This window comes from Schistocerca nitens, chromosome 3 (genome assembly GCF_023898315.1).
Source record: "Schistocerca nitens isolate TAMUIC-IGC-003100 chromosome 3, iqSchNite1.1, whole genome shotgun sequence".
NCBI lineage: Eukaryota > Metazoa > Arthropoda > Insecta > Orthoptera > Acrididae > Schistocerca > Schistocerca nitens.
Window position 1 is genome coordinate 885,291,005 of NC_064616.1, and position 18,312 is coordinate 885,309,316.

At 39.9% G+C, this 18,312-nt stretch overlaps 1 protein-coding gene across 1 annotated transcript in view; it reads right to left on the reverse strand.

The window, feature by feature from the left end:
• Window positions 1-1,638: 1,638 nt before the first annotated feature.
• Window positions 1,639-18,312, reverse strand: part of LOC126248930 (uncharacterized) — a 129,312-nt gene continuing 112,638 nt past the window's right edge. Inside the window, exons 6-8 of the transcript XR_007545558.1 lie at window positions 4,674-5,758; window positions 4,443-4,568; window positions 1,639-4,346 (exon numbers count right to left, since the gene is read on the reverse strand). The gene's annotated coding sequence lies outside the window, so the exon portion shown is untranslated. The remainder of the gene's footprint in view (window positions 4,347-4,442; window positions 4,569-4,673; window positions 5,759-18,312) is intronic.

Here is an 18,312-nt window from a genome sequence, read left to right on the forward strand (position 1 = left end):
CAAATTTTAGTCTTTGTATTTTATCCTTGCTACCTTCAGGATTTCCTAGTGTATAGTCCAGCCAACAGTGTCAAAAGCTTTCTCTATATCCTCTTGTAAGATTTTTCATAGGACCAATACTGCCTCATGTGTTGCTATATTTTCCCAGATACCAAAGTAATGTTTCCTGAGGTCAGTTGGCACCTACCAGTTTGTCCACTATTCTTTACTTAATTTGTGTCAAACTACAACCATGACTTGCCACACTGATAGTTCTGTAATATTTCCAACTTTCAGTGCCTGGTTTTCTTGGAATAGGAATTATTACTTCCTTCTGAAACTTGAAGGTTTTTCACTTGTCTCTTATCTTGCATACCACATGAAATAGTTCGACTTGGCTGTCTGTCTGAAGGATCTCCACAAATGTGAGGGAATGTCTACTCCAGGTGCCTTGTTTGGGTGCAGGTCTTTCATCACCCTGTGAAATTATTCTCTTAGTCTATCTCCCACCTAGTCTTCATCTGTCTCTTATAATATTGTACTCTAATTTCTCTTGTTATAGTAAACAGTTTAAGTAAGAGCCCGTATTTACTCTTTTGATGAATTTTATACACAATCTAATGTACCTTAGGTTAAAGGTAAGTTAAACAATCTCCATTCTTCCTGCTACAATAAAAATATTCAGAAAGAATATGTACAATCTGAATGCCTTGACACAGTGTATTTTTTGGAAAGTGGTCCATACATGAAGGTAGTTACCAGTCCTTTGTATATTTAATAAAGTTTTTTCTGCTCTGTTCATATAACACTAAGGTTTTTGGTTAGTCTATCTCTACAATAGGATGCAGCTGGCTGAAATATCCAGAAAGGATATGGAAATAACTTACTCCAACAAAAGTGACTGCTTATGGCAACCTTTATACTTTTGGGGAACCCTGCCTCCTTTTCACGAGTTTGTAAATGACTTTTTTCTTAATCTTCCTTAATGTGGCACAAATCAACTCTTCCATCACAACAGTTACCAGCAACAACAGAGTGAAACTGAAATAAGGTTGTGGTACATAAGGAATATCAGTCACACGTTACCTATGTGGATTGCTAGTGTTTGTAACAGAAGCCTCTTTAAGAAATTTAATAAATCTAAAAGGAAAACTTAGCAGCAGAGTGCAAAATCACATGACATTCAAGGCAAAGGTTTCTTAGTTGCATGTGAAACATACCTTGAAGAATATACTTTGCTCCTGCTGATCTAAACCACTTAAAGGGTTCAAAGTTGTACTGAAGTATCACCATTATGTAGTACTACTACTGAATGCAGCCTGTTTTGTCGGCTTTGGTGAATAATAGTCAGTAAAAACCTTACTAATTTATATGAAGCTGGTATCTGTACAGATACCATTGGTGATCTTGCAGCTCTCTAAGAATGAAATTATAATGAAATCCAGACTTTTAGCTGCTTACAGGTGTTGATAATTAGGTATATTCTGCACACAATTTCTGATCTGTTATTGCCACATTTCCCATGAAATGATAATATCTTACACACACACACACACACACACACACACACACACACACACACACAGACTCAGGTCACCAAGCTACAGAATTATTAAACAGAAACAAAAAATATAAATATCAATCTATTTTATTGGGCATTTACATATTATTACACCTTACTACAATCAACGTAAAAAATATTACATGAACATAAATCCATGTGCCACACAGCAAAAAATAAGCTTAAATGGATAATTCAAAATTTAACTTGACACAGAATAGCCTTAAAAATTGAAATTGTATCAAGTGTCATCAGTGAAGAACTAAACATTTTTAAGTGTTGACACATGAACTGCAATCCACCATAATGGGTTACAAATACTCAGTTTAAGAATATAAAACATTTCTCCAACCACAGTTTTACTTCACTTGGCTCATACTGGAAGGAAATCCTAGGTTTACCACCTGACAGTGGATCAATACTGTGGCTATGGCAATCTCTTCCACAATCACCAACTGAGGAACTGTTTATAGTTTGTACAGAAAATTTGAAAACTGTTTTTCATATCAATCAGGACACTCATTTCTAAAGCACCTCCTTTAACTGTCTCAAAGATAGCTGAAACACTATCTCTCTGCTTCTCCAGCAAACCAGCACACACACATGCTAACAATAGCTTGTAAAGGAAATACAAATTCAGGTGCACGATGGAATGACATCATACAGCCAATAATTTGGCTCTAGATACATTTATTGATAATTTCACTGGGACACACATACCAGGTCTAATGAATACTACATTTTACCCCACTGAAAAAAATTATATTCACACATATTGGAACTAGTAATGTACAAATAAAGCATTGTTTGACGAGACTAGATTGCAGAATCATGCTGACGAGTGGCACAAGGAATAAAGCAATCACATGATTTATTACAAATATGGTATAGGTGCCAATGGAGGAGTGAAACCATCACTTTTTTCTGTCAGAGCTGTTAGCAAAGAGATCTTTTGAAGAAGTACAGGGATAGTTGTTATATGCAACATACAAAACAACAACACATGATATGCCTTTATTTTTTTATAGCTGTAAAGAGTAATGTGGATTATTTGGTTTTCTTTTTCATTCAAGTTGGAAATGCGAGATCCATTCATGAAGCACTAGCCATTTTCAAGGATTGGAATCCCACCTACTGGGTTACTGATTTCTTATAATCTGAGACAAACGCAACTGATCAAGCATATCCTCAGACAAAAGTTTACTTGTGCCTTTTCAGTCAAACAGGTTTGAGGAAGATGGCTGAATAAATACCAAATGACATGAAGAGATTTCTGGGCATGTGGCAAGAAATTTCAGAATCACCAACAGAGAATTTACAGATCATACAGAAGAGATAGTGAGGCTTCTCAGAGAAACGAATATGCATCACCATACGTTTAACAGCAGTGGCTATTGATACATGAAAAGTGAGTGGAAGCTTATGAGGACAAGGGCAATTTTGATACCATTGACATTACAAGTGGAGTTGACGCCATGAACAAGATTGTAAACATTTTTTTTCCTAAAATGGAACAAAGATGGGACCTTCAATGGGGCTACTAGGGATATAAGAAATCAATTCCTTCCAAGCCTAATTAGAAAGTACTGTCTGCAGAATTCTGCCATCAAATCATAACAGACATGTTCCACTGTTTTTTCATTTTTTTTAAAAAAAAAGCAAGTTTGTGAAACATGTCATGCAGTGATATGCACCAGGGAAAGTTGAATTAACTGCAAGATTGGTGAATGTGAACTTGGACAATGTTTTGTATGGAGAGTACAATGTTCAAAGACTAATTATGTTGTAAGCTTTGCTCTACCAAACTGCTCATGTGAAGATTTTGAGATATATAAATACCCATGCAAGCATTTCTGTGCAATCTTTATTTTCTATCCAGAGTGGGGTTTTGATAAAATACCAGAAAGCTGCAGGAATAGCCCATTAATCTGTCTTCACAAGATGTACAGGTTTGGTTTCAGAAGTGTGTCCGCAGTAATTTCACATGAAGACAGTAGCAATGAGGACACAGTTGAGGAAACACACATAGAGCATCACACTGATACCGTAACCATTTCTTTGCAGCAATTTGAAGTGAAGGTGTTGTTCAAACAGGTTTATAATCTCACATACAACTGTATCAACAGTGAAACATTATGAAAAGTACTTGAATCACTCAGCAACTGTGTGCCAGATTTGCAGTTAGCAAACCCTGAAATTTGTGGTCTCCCCACAGCTGTGCCATCAAATTCCCAACAATAATATTAAGTAAGATGCCATTACTTTTACAGGGCCTGGCATAAAGACCCCTCTCATTGTAATGTTCATATATTTGTGCCTTAATGGATAATTAACTACTAAGGAATAGATCACATGGAGGTCACAGCATTCCATTTGAAGGATCAAACAATAAGAGCTACCTAAAAAATACAAATAAGGGAGATCTTTATGCCAAGTTCTGTAAGCAAACTTTGTCACACATTTGAATTTTTAAGTAGCAGTAGTGAAAAATATTTCTCTGTGGAAAGTTAATAAGGTAGTTATATTGACCGTGATTTGTATTTCCTTTACCCAAGCAACAATGTCTACTTCTCATTACAAGAAATTCTTGGATTGTTGAGAAACTGTTCAAAAATTACAATCAAGTTGCAAACATTTACGTGCCACAACAAATGGCAGTTTGATACACACGTGCAATACTATATGGATTGTTTTCGTTCAGGAATACTATCAATCTCCCAAGATATCCTTGGAATATAACAGTCTTGATGCAATCTGGTGTGAATTTTCCCATGGACTGAAGGCCAGAAATCCATCATAACTGAACCTAACAAATAAATTAACAACAAGTAATTGAGTTATGCAACATGAAGACAACTGATACACATGTTTTCAAGGCACAATTCCAAAATTTAGTACTCACTTCTTTTGGTGCCCAATGACATTGCTCACCAGCTGCAATGCCCAGAACTACTTTACAACTGAATTTAATAAACATTACTGGTATTCCAGTAACAGTAATTGCTTCTGTGTGGTATCTGCAGTAACTCTGCAAAGTTATTAAGAACATTAGAACCAAGGTGGTAGATATCCAATATGTAGGTAACTGATACACATTAAGCTTCCAAAGCAAATAAAAAAAGTCAATACTTACTTCATTTGGTCCCAATGACATTGCTGACCAGATACCATATCAAGGAAACACCATACTCTTCTGTCAGAGTGATACTGGGCAATCTCATGTTCATTAACAGGGCAGTCTATCTTTTTCTCTGTTTCACATGAATCACTAGACATGTATTGAAGCAAGTGAGAGCAAGTGCATTCTTACTTGGAAAAAGAAATGCAAAATCTTTCCTCCATCAGTCATACGACATCTCAATGCCACTAAGATATATCTTATTTATTTTTTCCACCTTTTCAATTCTCAACATTGTCCCATATTTGAATTAACCTAATTTAAAATTAAAATCTTTTACTTCATATTTTAAAAAGTTTGCAAGTTCTACACTACCATCTAGTTTAATTCCTCAGAAAAATCTTTTCTCTGATGAACAACGAAAAATCCAGGATGGAATGTAACAATATTATGAAAAGGATAGTTGTTGCTGCTCACCAAATGGTGAAGATGCTGAGTCACAGAAAGGCACAACAAAAAGACTGTCCGACTTATCTTTCGGGCAACAAGGGCCTTTTCAAAAGCGCGCGCGCACACTCACTCACAAACACACACACAAATGTAGCAACTATCCTTTTTATAATATTTTATCTACTGCTACTTCGAAATTCAAATGTGCAACAAAGTTTAAAAGCAGAGACCAACATAAAGACCTCATAGCATTCCATCTCGAGGATCAGAAATGACGGAGCTTATTTGTATTTTACATAGACAAAGAGCTATCTAAAATTCAAATAAACCGTCATTTCTTACCCTTCAAATGGGAAGTTATAATGTGTTTAAGACAGATCTTTTAAGGCTTTTGGCATCGTTCTTCGCTATTGTTTGGAAGTTGATGGCACTGCCAATGGGAGACCACCAACTTCAGGATTTGCTAATTGCAAATCTTGCACACAGTTGCTCAGTGATTCAAGTACTTTTTGTAATGTTTCGCTGTTGCTGCAGTTGTATGTGAGATTGTAAATCTGTTTACACAGCTCCCTTGCTTCAAACTGCTGCAAAGGAATATTCTGGGTTTGAACAACACCATCTGTATTTGCTGCCTCGATAGCCTCCTCAACCTCGACAGCCTCCTCAGCTGCTTCAACTGCCTCCTCAACAGCTTCGTCACTACTACTGCCTTCATATGAAATTACTGAAGAGCCACTTCTAAAGCCCATCCCATACATTTCATCAAGACAGATTAATGGACTAGTCTTATAACTTTCTGGCATTTTATCAAAACCCCACTCTGGGTAAAAAAATAAAGATTGCACAGAAATGCTTGCATGGGTATTTATATCTCCGAAAATCTTCACATGTGCAATCTGGTATATCAAAGTTTACAACATAATTACAGTTTTTTGACTTTGCACTCTCCACACAAAATGAACCATCCGATCTCCTACTCACTGATCTTGCAGTTAACTCAACTTTTGCTGATGCATATTGCTGCATGACATGTTTCACAAACTTGTTTGTTTTTTTATGCAAAAACAGTGGAACATCTTTGTTATAAGCTTTGATGGCAGAATTCTGCAGACAGTACTTTCTAATTAGGCTTGGAAGAAACTGGTTTATTATAACCTTAGTAACCCCAGTTAAAGTCCTGTCTGAATTGTGTTTTAGGAAAAAATGTTTTACAATCTTGTTCATGGCTTCAACTCCATTTGTAGTGTCAATAGTTGCAAATCTGCCCTTGTCCTCATACGCTTTCACCCATCTTTCACATACCGTTAGCCATTGCTGTTGAAAGTATGGCCATGCACGCTCGTTTCTCCGAGAAACCTCATGCGTTCGCAACTCTTCTACGCAATCTCTAAATTCTCTCTCTGTTGGTGATTCTGAAATTTCTTGCCACATATCCAGAAATGTCTTCATGTCATTTGGTACACGTAGATTATCATTTTTTTTTTTTCAACCATCTTCCCCATGCCTGTTTTCGATGGAAAAGGCACAAGTAAACTTATGTCTGAGGGAATGCTTGCTCAATTGCATTTATCTCTGAATCCGAGAAATCAGTAACCCTATAGAGGGGATTCCAATCCTTGTTCCAGTCCTTGAAAATGTCTAGTGTTTCATGAATGGATCTTGCATTTTCAATCTGAATGAAAAAAAAAAAAAACCGACAACCAAATAGCACATATTACTCTTCACAGCTATAAAAAATAAAGTAATATCATATGTTGTTGTTTTGTATGTTGCATCTAACAAACAACTACCCCCATACTTCTTGAAAAGATCTCTCTGCCAACTGCTCTGATAGCAAAAAAGTAATGGTTTCACTTCTCCATTGGCTCCCGTACAATGTCTATAATAAATCATGATTGCTCGAGTGTTTGTGCCACTCATCAACCTGATTCTACAGTCTAGTCTCGTCAAACAATACTTTATTTGTACCATAAAGGGTCCGATAAATGTGACTGTAAATAGTATCCTCTGTGGGGTAAAAGGTAGTATTCATTTGACCTGGTATGTGTGTCCCAGTGAAATTGATTTCAACAAATCTGTCTAGAGCCAACTTAATGACATTGAGAGATGTCATGCCACTGAGTACTAAGTGAAGGATGTATGTACCCACTTGCTTCAACACTTTCAGTAGCATGTGTGTGTGCACTTGCTGGGGAAGCAGTCAAATAATAACGTAGATAGCTCTTTGGCGGGCATGGCAATGCCAAATCTTTCTGTAGACTTGCAAGAACCTGTAAGACAAAAATGTATCAATTATTTAATTAAGAGCATTAAAAACAACAGATTTTAAAGTATACCGTCAACTGATCATGTAAAATTTTCTCCAAGCAGAACCCAAACTGGATACTTACTTTTGCCTTGGTATCCCTGTGTTCAGTTGCTGAGTGCATACTGTAATCAGGATACACCCTTATACACTTCATATTTAAAGTTGCTGGGCAGTTGGATTTTCTAGTATCCATGATCCTCAATCTCTTACGAGGAGTCACATGGTCTTCCTAAAGAGGGTAAAGAACTACTATAAAAATTATTTAATAAACTTTCCCTCTAACGAACTTGTTTTATGGAAAGTAAGTATATCTTAACACAGCATGATATTACCAAGTGCCCAGGTACCCTAGACACTCTACTTTTATAGTATTTTGGCCCCAAAACACAGTGCCTCGACCACACACACTCCACTGCAAATGCACAACCAAAAAAGGGGATAGGGACATGTCCCTGCATTTGCTTGAAGAAATGCTTTGTTTTACCTGGAACAGTTAATATATTTCTCACAGACAAAAAACATTGTTATTGTTAAATAATTCACATATGTTATTGTTAATTAACTAAATACAATGTGAGAAAACATTTCATTCATTTGACAGGTATTGTCAAAGTTCTGAACTGATGGAAGCAGATTGTCTATCTACTTTACATAGTACTGGAGCAAAATTTTACAGGATGTCACACCTATTGTATCTAGCAAAGAAATGAAACTGTCTGCCATGTGCAATGAGGATACCATACTGATTTCGGGCAACTGAAGTGCTTAATTGTGGTTCCAATAAATGTGGAATTAATATTCTTTGTAAACAAAGGAGATATGAAGAACACTTATGTAGAAAAATGTAATTACTATAAATGTGGAATTACAAAAAATAAACTTAACTCTGAAGACAATAAAGCTAAAAATGCCTGTCAATAGGTGCAATGAGCTGACTACTGTTTTACATATCAACACCACAATTATCGAAAACCATAGAAACCATTTCAACATGAACACAGCAGTATAGATTCATTAAAATTATTTGTTAGTTGGCATCTGTCACTTGTTGCTAAAGTGTTAGCACACCGACTGCTGCTGTATTATAGGCAACAAACAGAGCAGGTCACTCAGCAAGTGCTGTTCAATTTAATTTTCATGTTAAAAAAAGTAGGTTTAGCTCAGTAGAGGCAGAGCACAGGTTGGGATTATGAAAGGATGGGAGACGTATACATGTAACTCTGTGCAGTGTTGGAAGTGGCCATTATGAAATAACATGAATATGACATGCTCTGCTGACAACTGGTTTTGGAGTGACCAATGGCATAACTGTGGCAGATACGACATTTTATAGCCCAGAATTTAAACTCATTTGATAACCTAACCATAACACGATGTGCAATATATCCTAGAAAATGGCTGTCAGCATTCTACAGAAGAACTGTTAATCATACTTTGTTCACAACAATTAATACACTGACCACGGGCAGTCGCAGCAGAGCCTCACACCTAATGCTGTTGCCTGGCCTGGCTTGATGGTGAAACATCCAACACTAAGCATGTGGCAGGAAACTAGCTGAAGGTATTCTCTATAAGCAAACTCAAGAAAAAAAAAAAAAAATTGTATTTCAATGCTAAAAGCAAACTAATTTCTTCCTTTCATTAATTATGGCACCTGAAACTGTCCTCACACAAGCTGCATGGACTGCCAAATTACCAACTAATGAGCAGTCCTGGTTTGTATTCAGTTACAGGTTATAGGTGACAAGCTGATTTCAAATGAAATAATGATATGAAGAAGAAATATAAGGAATTAAAAAGTAAATACAATGTCGAAAATGACACAGCAGAGTGTTAGAAATAAAACTGCATCCAAACCTATTAACTAAATAAAAATAATGAAGTAATTTTGATAATATTTTGGCATAAAAAATATCAAAGAATCTGTCAAGACTCAAATCCACAACTTTATATGGATCAGGAATGTTTCTTATCCGTTGCACTATGCCACCACTCTACATTACACTAATGTAAGATTATTTGGTCCCAACGATCATGTGCTACCTTCAACCAGATCAGCCTTTCACATTATGTTACGATGTGAAAGCTAGCTCTAGCACCATAAAGATATTGTAAGGATACATAGTTATGCCTACTGTCTGAAAATGTTGTTTAAGGCCAATCTTGTTGAAGGCAGCAAATGATTGCATGGCGTTCAAACACATCAAGAAAGGAAGTCAGACAAGAAAATGGAAGTGGATTGATCAGCTGTTGTGGCAGTCAGGAAATGGCGAACAGAGATAGTTTGGACCTGACACATTCAGCACTCTGGAGGAAACCAGCTCTGACAGGAATTGTCAACCAACTAATAATTTTAATCAGCCTATTATCAAATGCAAGTGTGTAAAAATTACTGAGTGTATGGCTGTGAAAATGGATAAATGACAAACAAGTCAACACAGAGGAAAATAATTAATACAATTCTGCCTTGCATATCACAACAACTATTAACAATAACAAAAACAGTCAATTCCATCAATTGTTAGTGCAGCTTAGAAAGAAATGTCCATTTAAAGTAGCCTATATATACTATCCCTAATTCCAGCAAACTAAGTTCGTCCTTCAAGTATACATATATGAACTAAAATGGTAAACCACAGAAAGTAATTAATGCAGCAGTTCACTTACTTTTCATAACATCTGAAGAAGGCTCTTTAAAACGACTACTTCTCACGCAGTATGAAAACCCCACAGTTTTCAGCTGATCGAGAAGTGTTTCCACCTGAGAATAAAGTGACCAGTAGCATAAACTGAGGGTAACTACACTTAAGGTTAACTGGGAAACATGAATGAAGAGGGAAATTCAGTTATTTAATGTACACAGCCTTTCATCACATCTGATGTTTTTGACAGCTAAGGTAAGTAAGTGTTATGTTATTAATCATGGATGAGTTAACAAAATTGGGAGTTCATTTGTTTGCTCTTTTGCTTTTATTCCATTGTTATTCACTGACCACAAATTATGTTACTGTTGACTTCAGTTAAAACTGTGATCATAAAATGTTCTTTCAGTTGTGATTATGATGATAAAAAATATTTTCCAAGTGCACATGAAGTTTAATGACGTAGTTTTGGGGTTAACTGATCAGTGCTTCAGTTAACCTCATTTCAAGCACGCCTTGCCTTATGTCAACAAAAGCTTTATTAAGCATTATAATTATGCATACTATGAATTCCAGGTTGTATATACTAAGAATAAGACAATCACCAATCAAAACTATCCAGTACAAAAGTTGAGACTGGTTACTCATCCATGAAAAAGTTTTTGTAAAAATTACAAAATGATTTCTCTCCTACAATTGAAAAATATCAGTTTTCGGCTGTCAAACTCTTAACAAAAGTGGAAGAAAGACCTCTGACTACATTACTTCAATACAACATCCATTAAACTTAATCACAAAATCTGCAAGCATCTTGGCACATTAATTTGCAAAGGGATTGAAATCTGTGACAAAGACCTGGGAAAGAGCATGATATGACGAATTGCTCACAGAATTAATGAAACTTCCATTACGTACATGAGACACTCCCCTCAAGGACCACAACTTATGATTCTGCATAATCATCATATGGAAAAAAAAAACACCATAATTTTGCATACTCTGCCACATCATACAAGCCATAAGCTATGACTTCTTGTCTTGAAGTCTTACTTAAGTTATTGTATGATACAGGAAATTATCTAATGACAAATAGAGCAAAATCAATCACGATCTGGGCTGGTTAGCCAGAATTCCTCCTTATCACCAACAGAAATAATACAGCACTTTTAAGGCTTATTTGACTGATACACTCCAAACATAAAAATAATTTGCCATCTATTTCTACTATTGGTATTCCTGACAAGGTTATAGATGCAGACCTCAACATTTCTCCTCCTCGAGAAGTCAACACTATCCAGTAGAAGAACTGAGATAATACCTCCAGAAGACATTTTGCCTCATCCCAAGTCCTATGTTGTGAGACGAAAAACTAAGAAAAATAAATAAATGACTTAATAACTCACTCCCATCATCATTATCTCCAGTAAAAGCCAGATCAATAGAAGAAATTAAAATAAAATCTAGCAGGGCAATAAGAAGAGTGTAGATGTGAAAGAACACCTGTAAGAGAAGTTTAACTTTGAGGGCTTCAAAGTGTCATAACGTTCTATACCCTATGAGGACCCATATTCACCAGCGAGTATTTCTAAAGACTAAAACAGCTTACATTATCATCAAAATTTCAGTGTGGTGCTGAGAAAATTTTAGATCCTGACAGACTCTGTCTACCAATATAATCCAGGAATCCCAATAGAGTTCCAACATTATCCACACATACTTAAGCATCCACCTAAGCAGTGGTAATAATTGAAACATCATAACATGTATTAATTAAGCGGACAGTTATTACTGAGCAATAGTATCCTGAACAAAAAGCTCTCACTCAGCATCCATCAACAATACACCTTTGCTCAGAATTCAGTAGGGAGGCCAAACGTGGTCATGTTGCAACATTTGCATAAAGTGGCATTCATTACATTGCTATTGATGAAAAAAGTTGTTTCATAGTTGATGTCACTGACCTTGCTTACAGTCATTTGAATTACAGAGCTCCATATCCCTGCATAGACAGTTTTCTAGCTAATGTCTGAATTCAGTACCTCAATGAAATTCAGCTCAGTGCCAGCACAAAGAAAACAGCAGTAATGGATTTGTGCAATTATGCACTGGAGCTGATAGTGCAATTAGAAAGAACTACGTAAAATTCCTGGGAAAATGCAGGATACATTTATGTGGAATACAGAGCCCACGCTCTGGCAATGACATTAGCTGCAAATATATTGCTTTTAATTTTCCTTTTGCATGATTGTTCCCAGGCCCTGAGTCCCATTTTCATGTGTGTGTCTTCTAAATTATGCCATTTACTCGAGACGACGTTTGCGCTTGAGCTGCTGCAATGTTCAGTTTCTCTTACTGTAATACATAGATGACGAACTCACAAACGGCGAATTTTGAAACAAAGTTGCCATTAACTTCCTAAACACCGATCATTAATTACAATATTCCACATGTACATGTTACAGTAAAGGTAATGTAACAATACAATGCAGCACCTCACAACGAAAACAAAGAAAAAACTGCATAATACATAAAAAACTCACTTAAAAATTGGAATCAGATCGCGGAAAGCGACATATAAAATTTATTAAAATGAAATCTTAACTGGCATCAGAAAAAAAGTTATTTTCTAAGGCGCATATTTTTGCCAGCCAATTCTAACATAAAATTATTATTACCTCCTCCAACAAATTACAATAGCCTGAAATCAGGCCATCCTCCGAAACTCTGAAATCTTTCAGAGCGTCACGAAAGATGTTTTCATACACCTGAGACATTTTGCTCGATAGCGAAAACACAACCACTCAAGATACACGGTCAGTATGACAGTGAAGAACAAAGCAGACGCTTTTCCCGCTACCTCGATTCGACCACAGATCTCGATCAGTCGACAAGTGTGCAGCGCGTTTGCGTATACGTCATTTTGACGTCACTTCCGAGTGGTTTTGGACCACAATGATGTGTCTGTTAGGCTTCCCGATCGCAGTTAACGAATTCGCGTCTTGCATCCCTCTGTTAATGCTAACTGCCATTTACCAATGTACAGGGTGATTCAAAAAGAATACCACAACTTTAAAAATGTGTATTTAATGAAAGAAACATAATATAACCTTCTGTTATAAATCATTATAAAGAGTATTTAAAAAGGTTTTTTTTCACTCAAAAACAAGTTCAGAGATGTTCAATATGGCCCCCTCCAGACACACGAGCAATATCAACCCGATACTCCAACTCGTTCCACACTCTCTGTAGCATATCAGGCGTAACAGTTTGGATAGCTGCTGTTATTTCTCGTTTCAAATCATCAATGGTGGCTGGGAGAGGTGGCCGAAACACCATATCCTTAACATACCCCCATAAGAAAAAATCGCAGGGGGTAAGATCAGGGCTTCTTGGAGGCCAGTGATGAAGTGCTCTGTCACGGGCTGCCTGGTGGCCGATCCATCACCTCGGGTAGTTGAACCAATTTCAGACGATAAGGTTTCATAACTAACCTTTTTCGTAGGACTCTCCATACAGTTGATTGTGGAATTTGCAGCTCTCTGCTAGCTCTGCGAGTCGATTTTCCTGGGCTGCGAACAAATGCTTGCTGGATGCGTGCTACATTTTCATCACTCGTTCTCGGCCGTCCAGAACTTTTCCCTTTGCAAAAACACCCATTCTCTGTAAACTGTTTATACCAACGTTTAATACACCACCTATCAGGAGGTTTAACACCATACTTCGTTCGAAATGCACGCTGAACAACTGTCGTCGATTCACTTCTGCCGTACTCAAAAACAAAAAGCTTTCTGTTGAGCGGTCGCCATCTTAGCATCAACTGACGCTGACGCCTAGTCAACAGCGCCTCAAGCGAACAAATGTACACCTAAATGAAACTTTATAGCTCCCTTAATTCGCCGACAGATAGTGCTTAGCTCTGCCTTTGGTCGTTGCAGAGTTTTAAATTCCTAAAGTTGTGGTATTCTTTTTGAATCACCCTGTAAATTAATCGCAAGTAACAACTAGAGGCACTTGCAAGTACAATACTAATTATCTGCTAACTGGTATTTCTGGCCAGGTGAACAATGCCAGTGCAACCAAATGATATGTTTTCGCCTGTAAATACAACTATTAGTACTTGTCAGGACCTAAGATTAACGTCTTCCGTTACCAAAGGGGCAAAAAGTTACGTGAGATCGTGTTGTTTATATTTGCAACTATTCTTCCACATTTGTTACATGATATACAAAAGTTACGCTTGTGCACAGAAAAAAATTCTCTGAACAAAACAGACAGAAGTAATTATGTTTTACATTTCTTTTTTTTTTCCTTTATTGTTTTTTAATACCCCTGCTCATGCGGGCAGATGTGGGCTGGCAGCAGCACAATTCACCACACGGGACGACGACAATGACCACACACTGCACACGGCGAGCGCCGAAACGCGATAGCATAACTTACATTAAAATTAGAAGGACCTTCCAAAGGATGGGAGGTTAGAGAGGAGGGAGAGAGGAAAGATAAGAAGATGGTCAGTGCATGAGGGGAGGGCGCAGGAAGGGACACAAGGGGAGAGCCGGTAGCACACCATTGGCAGGAGATAGGGAGGGTGGGGAGGGAGCAGCCTAGGAAAGAGCGCAAGGACTGGGAAAGGAAAAGTGAGAAAGATGCTGGGGGGGGGGGGGGTCAGGAGGGAGAAAACAGCAGATAGGAGGGGAAGGAGGTTAAGTGCAAGGGAAGAGAAGAGTGGAGACCAGTTTCAGACTTGGAAGGAAGGATAAATATTGGGGTGAAGCATGTCATCCAAGATGGGAGATGTTAGAAGTTCCTTTTGGATAAGAGGTGGAGGGTGAAGACTTGGAGAGAGGGTGGGACACATCAGTAAAGGTGCAGTATTAGGTGGGGAATTGAGAGGAAAGGAACACCAGGGGGTGAGGGAGATAGAGGCAGCTGTTGGTGTAGAGGATACAGATATGTTTAAGGAAATGGAGGAGATGTGGGAAGGGGATGACGTCATTCAGGATCCTCATGGGAGACAGGAGACAGAAAGTGAGGCAGAACACATGGCATTCAAGAATTTGGCGGATTTTATAGAAATTAGGATGGGCAGAGATCCAGGTGACACTAGCATAACAAAGGATGGGAGAGATCAAGGATTTTTAGGTAGGAAGAATGCAATCCCCAAGTCCACCTGGAGAAGAGTTTCAGGAGGTGGAGTCTGCTGTGGGCTTTGCATTGGATGGTACAGAGATGCTGAGTCCAGGTGAGGTTACGGTCAAGGTGAGGCCAAGGTATTTCAAGATGGGGTTAGGATAGGGCAGTAATAGATGGAGAGGTAGAAATCAGGGAGTCAGGAGTGGGACGAGAATACCATAATGAGTGCATGGTTTTGGAAGGATTGATTTGATGGAGCCACTGGTTGCACCAAGTAGTAAACTGGTTTAGGTGGGTTTGGAGGAAACGCTGGGACAATTGAAAGTTAGGATAGAGAGCAAGGAAGTCGGTGTCATCAGCATATTGAAGGAGATCGTGGGTGGGATGGTTTGTCCATATCAGTGGTCTACATGAGATATAGAAGAGGAGAAAGGATGGAGCCCTGGGGGCATACTTGTGGTAAGGTAGAAGATATGGGAATTGGCATTGTGAATGGTGACATAGGAAGGACGGTGGAGAGGTAGGAGGCAGTGAGATGGATAAAGTTCATAGGAAGGGTGTAGGTCTGGAGCTTGAAAAGGAGTCCTAAATGCCATACACGGTCATAGGCATTCTGGAGATTAAGGGAAACAAAAATAGCAGAGCAATGGGGTGGAGGGCAGGGGTATGGGGGGGGGGGCAGCGTGAGGCAGAGCATGGAGCTGGTGCAGGGTAGGGCAGGGTGCAGGGGCAGGGCAGGGTGTTGGGGGAGGGCGACACACAAAAGAGACGGTGTGATGGACTAGGATGTGGTCACTGCCAATGGGATTGAGGACTCCTGCATTGTTACACCCAAGCAGGTTGGGGGAAGCGAGGACAGTATTGGAGATGGTGTTACTTTTGGGACAGGTATGCTGAGGAAGGGACAAGGTCACCTCGGATGGTGGAATGGAACTGATACCACCACCAGGGGGTTCGCAGGGTCACAGCTATGAATGTTAAGGTCTGCAGCAATCACAAAGGTGGACAAGGTGCATCCAGTAAGGGAGAGGAATTCATAGGCGATGGGCGCTGGAGGACAGACATAGACTGTGAAACAGGTTACAGTGAGGGCAGGGGGGAGGGAAAGACACTGAGGATCAGGCATTCGGTACCATCATTCAGCAGGGGCTGTGGCCACACAGGGATATGCTTCAGGTTGCCAATAGTGACCCCATCTCATGCTAAGGGGCAGGGATTATCAGTATGGTTAAGGACATAGGGAGAGCTGTGGACAATGTGGTAAGGCTGTAGGAAGATTTCATTCAGGATGAAGGCATCAACCTGGTGTTGGGACATGGTATGCATGAATAGGGGCTTGTTTGCAGGAAAGGGGAGGATATTTTGATAAAGGAGGTGATACTCTCGTTGTGCCCGGACAGAGAGAGTGGAAGTGGAAGGAGGTCAGGCAAGAAAGGTTTTGTAGAGGGTGTTGAGATAGGTAAAGACAAAGTGGCTTGGTTATGGGAGTAGGTGGTGTAGGTGTTCAGGTGGTGAGGGAGATCTGCTGGAGGGTGTGTGGGCGTTTGAAAGGGTGGATGTTTTGAAGTACGATGGTAAGGAAATAGATGATGTCTTTGTCTGTGGAGGTGGGGATGGGTGGATGGAAGTGTTAGGGTGGAGGGTTTTATCAATGGTAAAAACGAGGATGGTGAGCTCTGGTTTGGTTGACGGGGGGTTTGCCTTGCATTTAGAGGATTAGGTGGGCTGGGCTTCATTACATGTATTTCAGCAAGGAGGGGAGACCAGGTTGGGACACTTTTTGAGGAAATGAGAGGCTTTGCGGTGGGGGCAGGTGGGAGGACTTTCACAGGCAGAGGAAAGGCTAACGTTACAGACAAGGCACTTTTGGCACAGGTATAACTGTGGGGGGGGGGGGGGGGTGGAGGAGCCAACAGGGTTCTGGCAGTCACAAATAAGGGCTCGCTATGTGAGTAGGTGGTCGATGGAGAAGGGGGATTTGGTGAAAAGATGCATAAAGAAGGTGCAGCCGGAGTCACTGTAGATACTGCAGGTGAAGCATATTTTGAGTGCAGTATGGGCATTCAGTTCCGCCAACACCTCCACCTCCATGACCACAGGTCTGAGCTTTGTGGTCATGGTGGTGAAGGTCGGAGGGCAGTGGGGGTTTGTGGATAGTGGGGATAGAGGATGGGATAAGGAAGGGTGTAAGGGTGGCATGGGGGCCAAAGGTGACACGAGAAATCTTTTTGAGGTGGTCAGTGCCGAGGGAGGGATTGAGGTATTCGATAAGGATGGAGTCCTTTTGGGGAATGAGTTGAGAAATGGGGGCACTGGGGAAGCTTTTGCAGATTTACAAGGTGAGGGCATGGGCATGAAGGAACTGGAGGTTGCAGCGGGAGAGGATGAAGGTGTGCATGGCGGGTGGTTGGGACGTGGGAATAGGGGGTGTATCCATGGGTTGTCAGAAATGGTGGGTGATGGAGACGGTTTTTTCGTGGAGGGGAGGAGTGGAGTTGACACTATGTTTTTTAGGGTGTTTTTTGCTGAGGGCAGCCTTGGAAGAAGGGTGAGGGGTAGGGTTAAGTGAAAGGTCAGGGGAGGCAGGCCTTTCTTGGGGTGCAGAGGTGCCAACAGGAGGTGGTCTCAGCGAATTGTCTGGGATGGTGACTGTGGCCTCACAGGCTGGATTTGGGGGGCAACTGGGGAGGGGGTATCTCATGAGGAAGGATGGTGACGGTAGTGACAGGGGAGGGGGTGGAGCTGGGAGGGGGAGCAGTAGTGGACTGATAAGTGTTGGTATATAGTATTGGGAAGGATGTGGAGGGAGGTGGAACAGTAATAATAGGAGGTTTGGCATCAGGAGCGGGGGGCATAGGAGGTACTCCATGAAGCGATGGTGGGGGAATGGGAGGGGGCCGTTTAGATAGTGGTGGTGAATACATGTTGAAATGGGAATGTGCCTACCATCGACGGGCGTCACCAAGTTAGGGAAATGATGGGCATGGAGATCATGCAGAACAGGGGAAGATGAAGAGAAAGATACAGCACAGTGATGACGTGCAGCCAGCACAGACCGACAAGTGCCAGGCAGGATGTGGTGCACGGGGGATGGAGGGCAGGAGGTGGTGGACGGCCATCA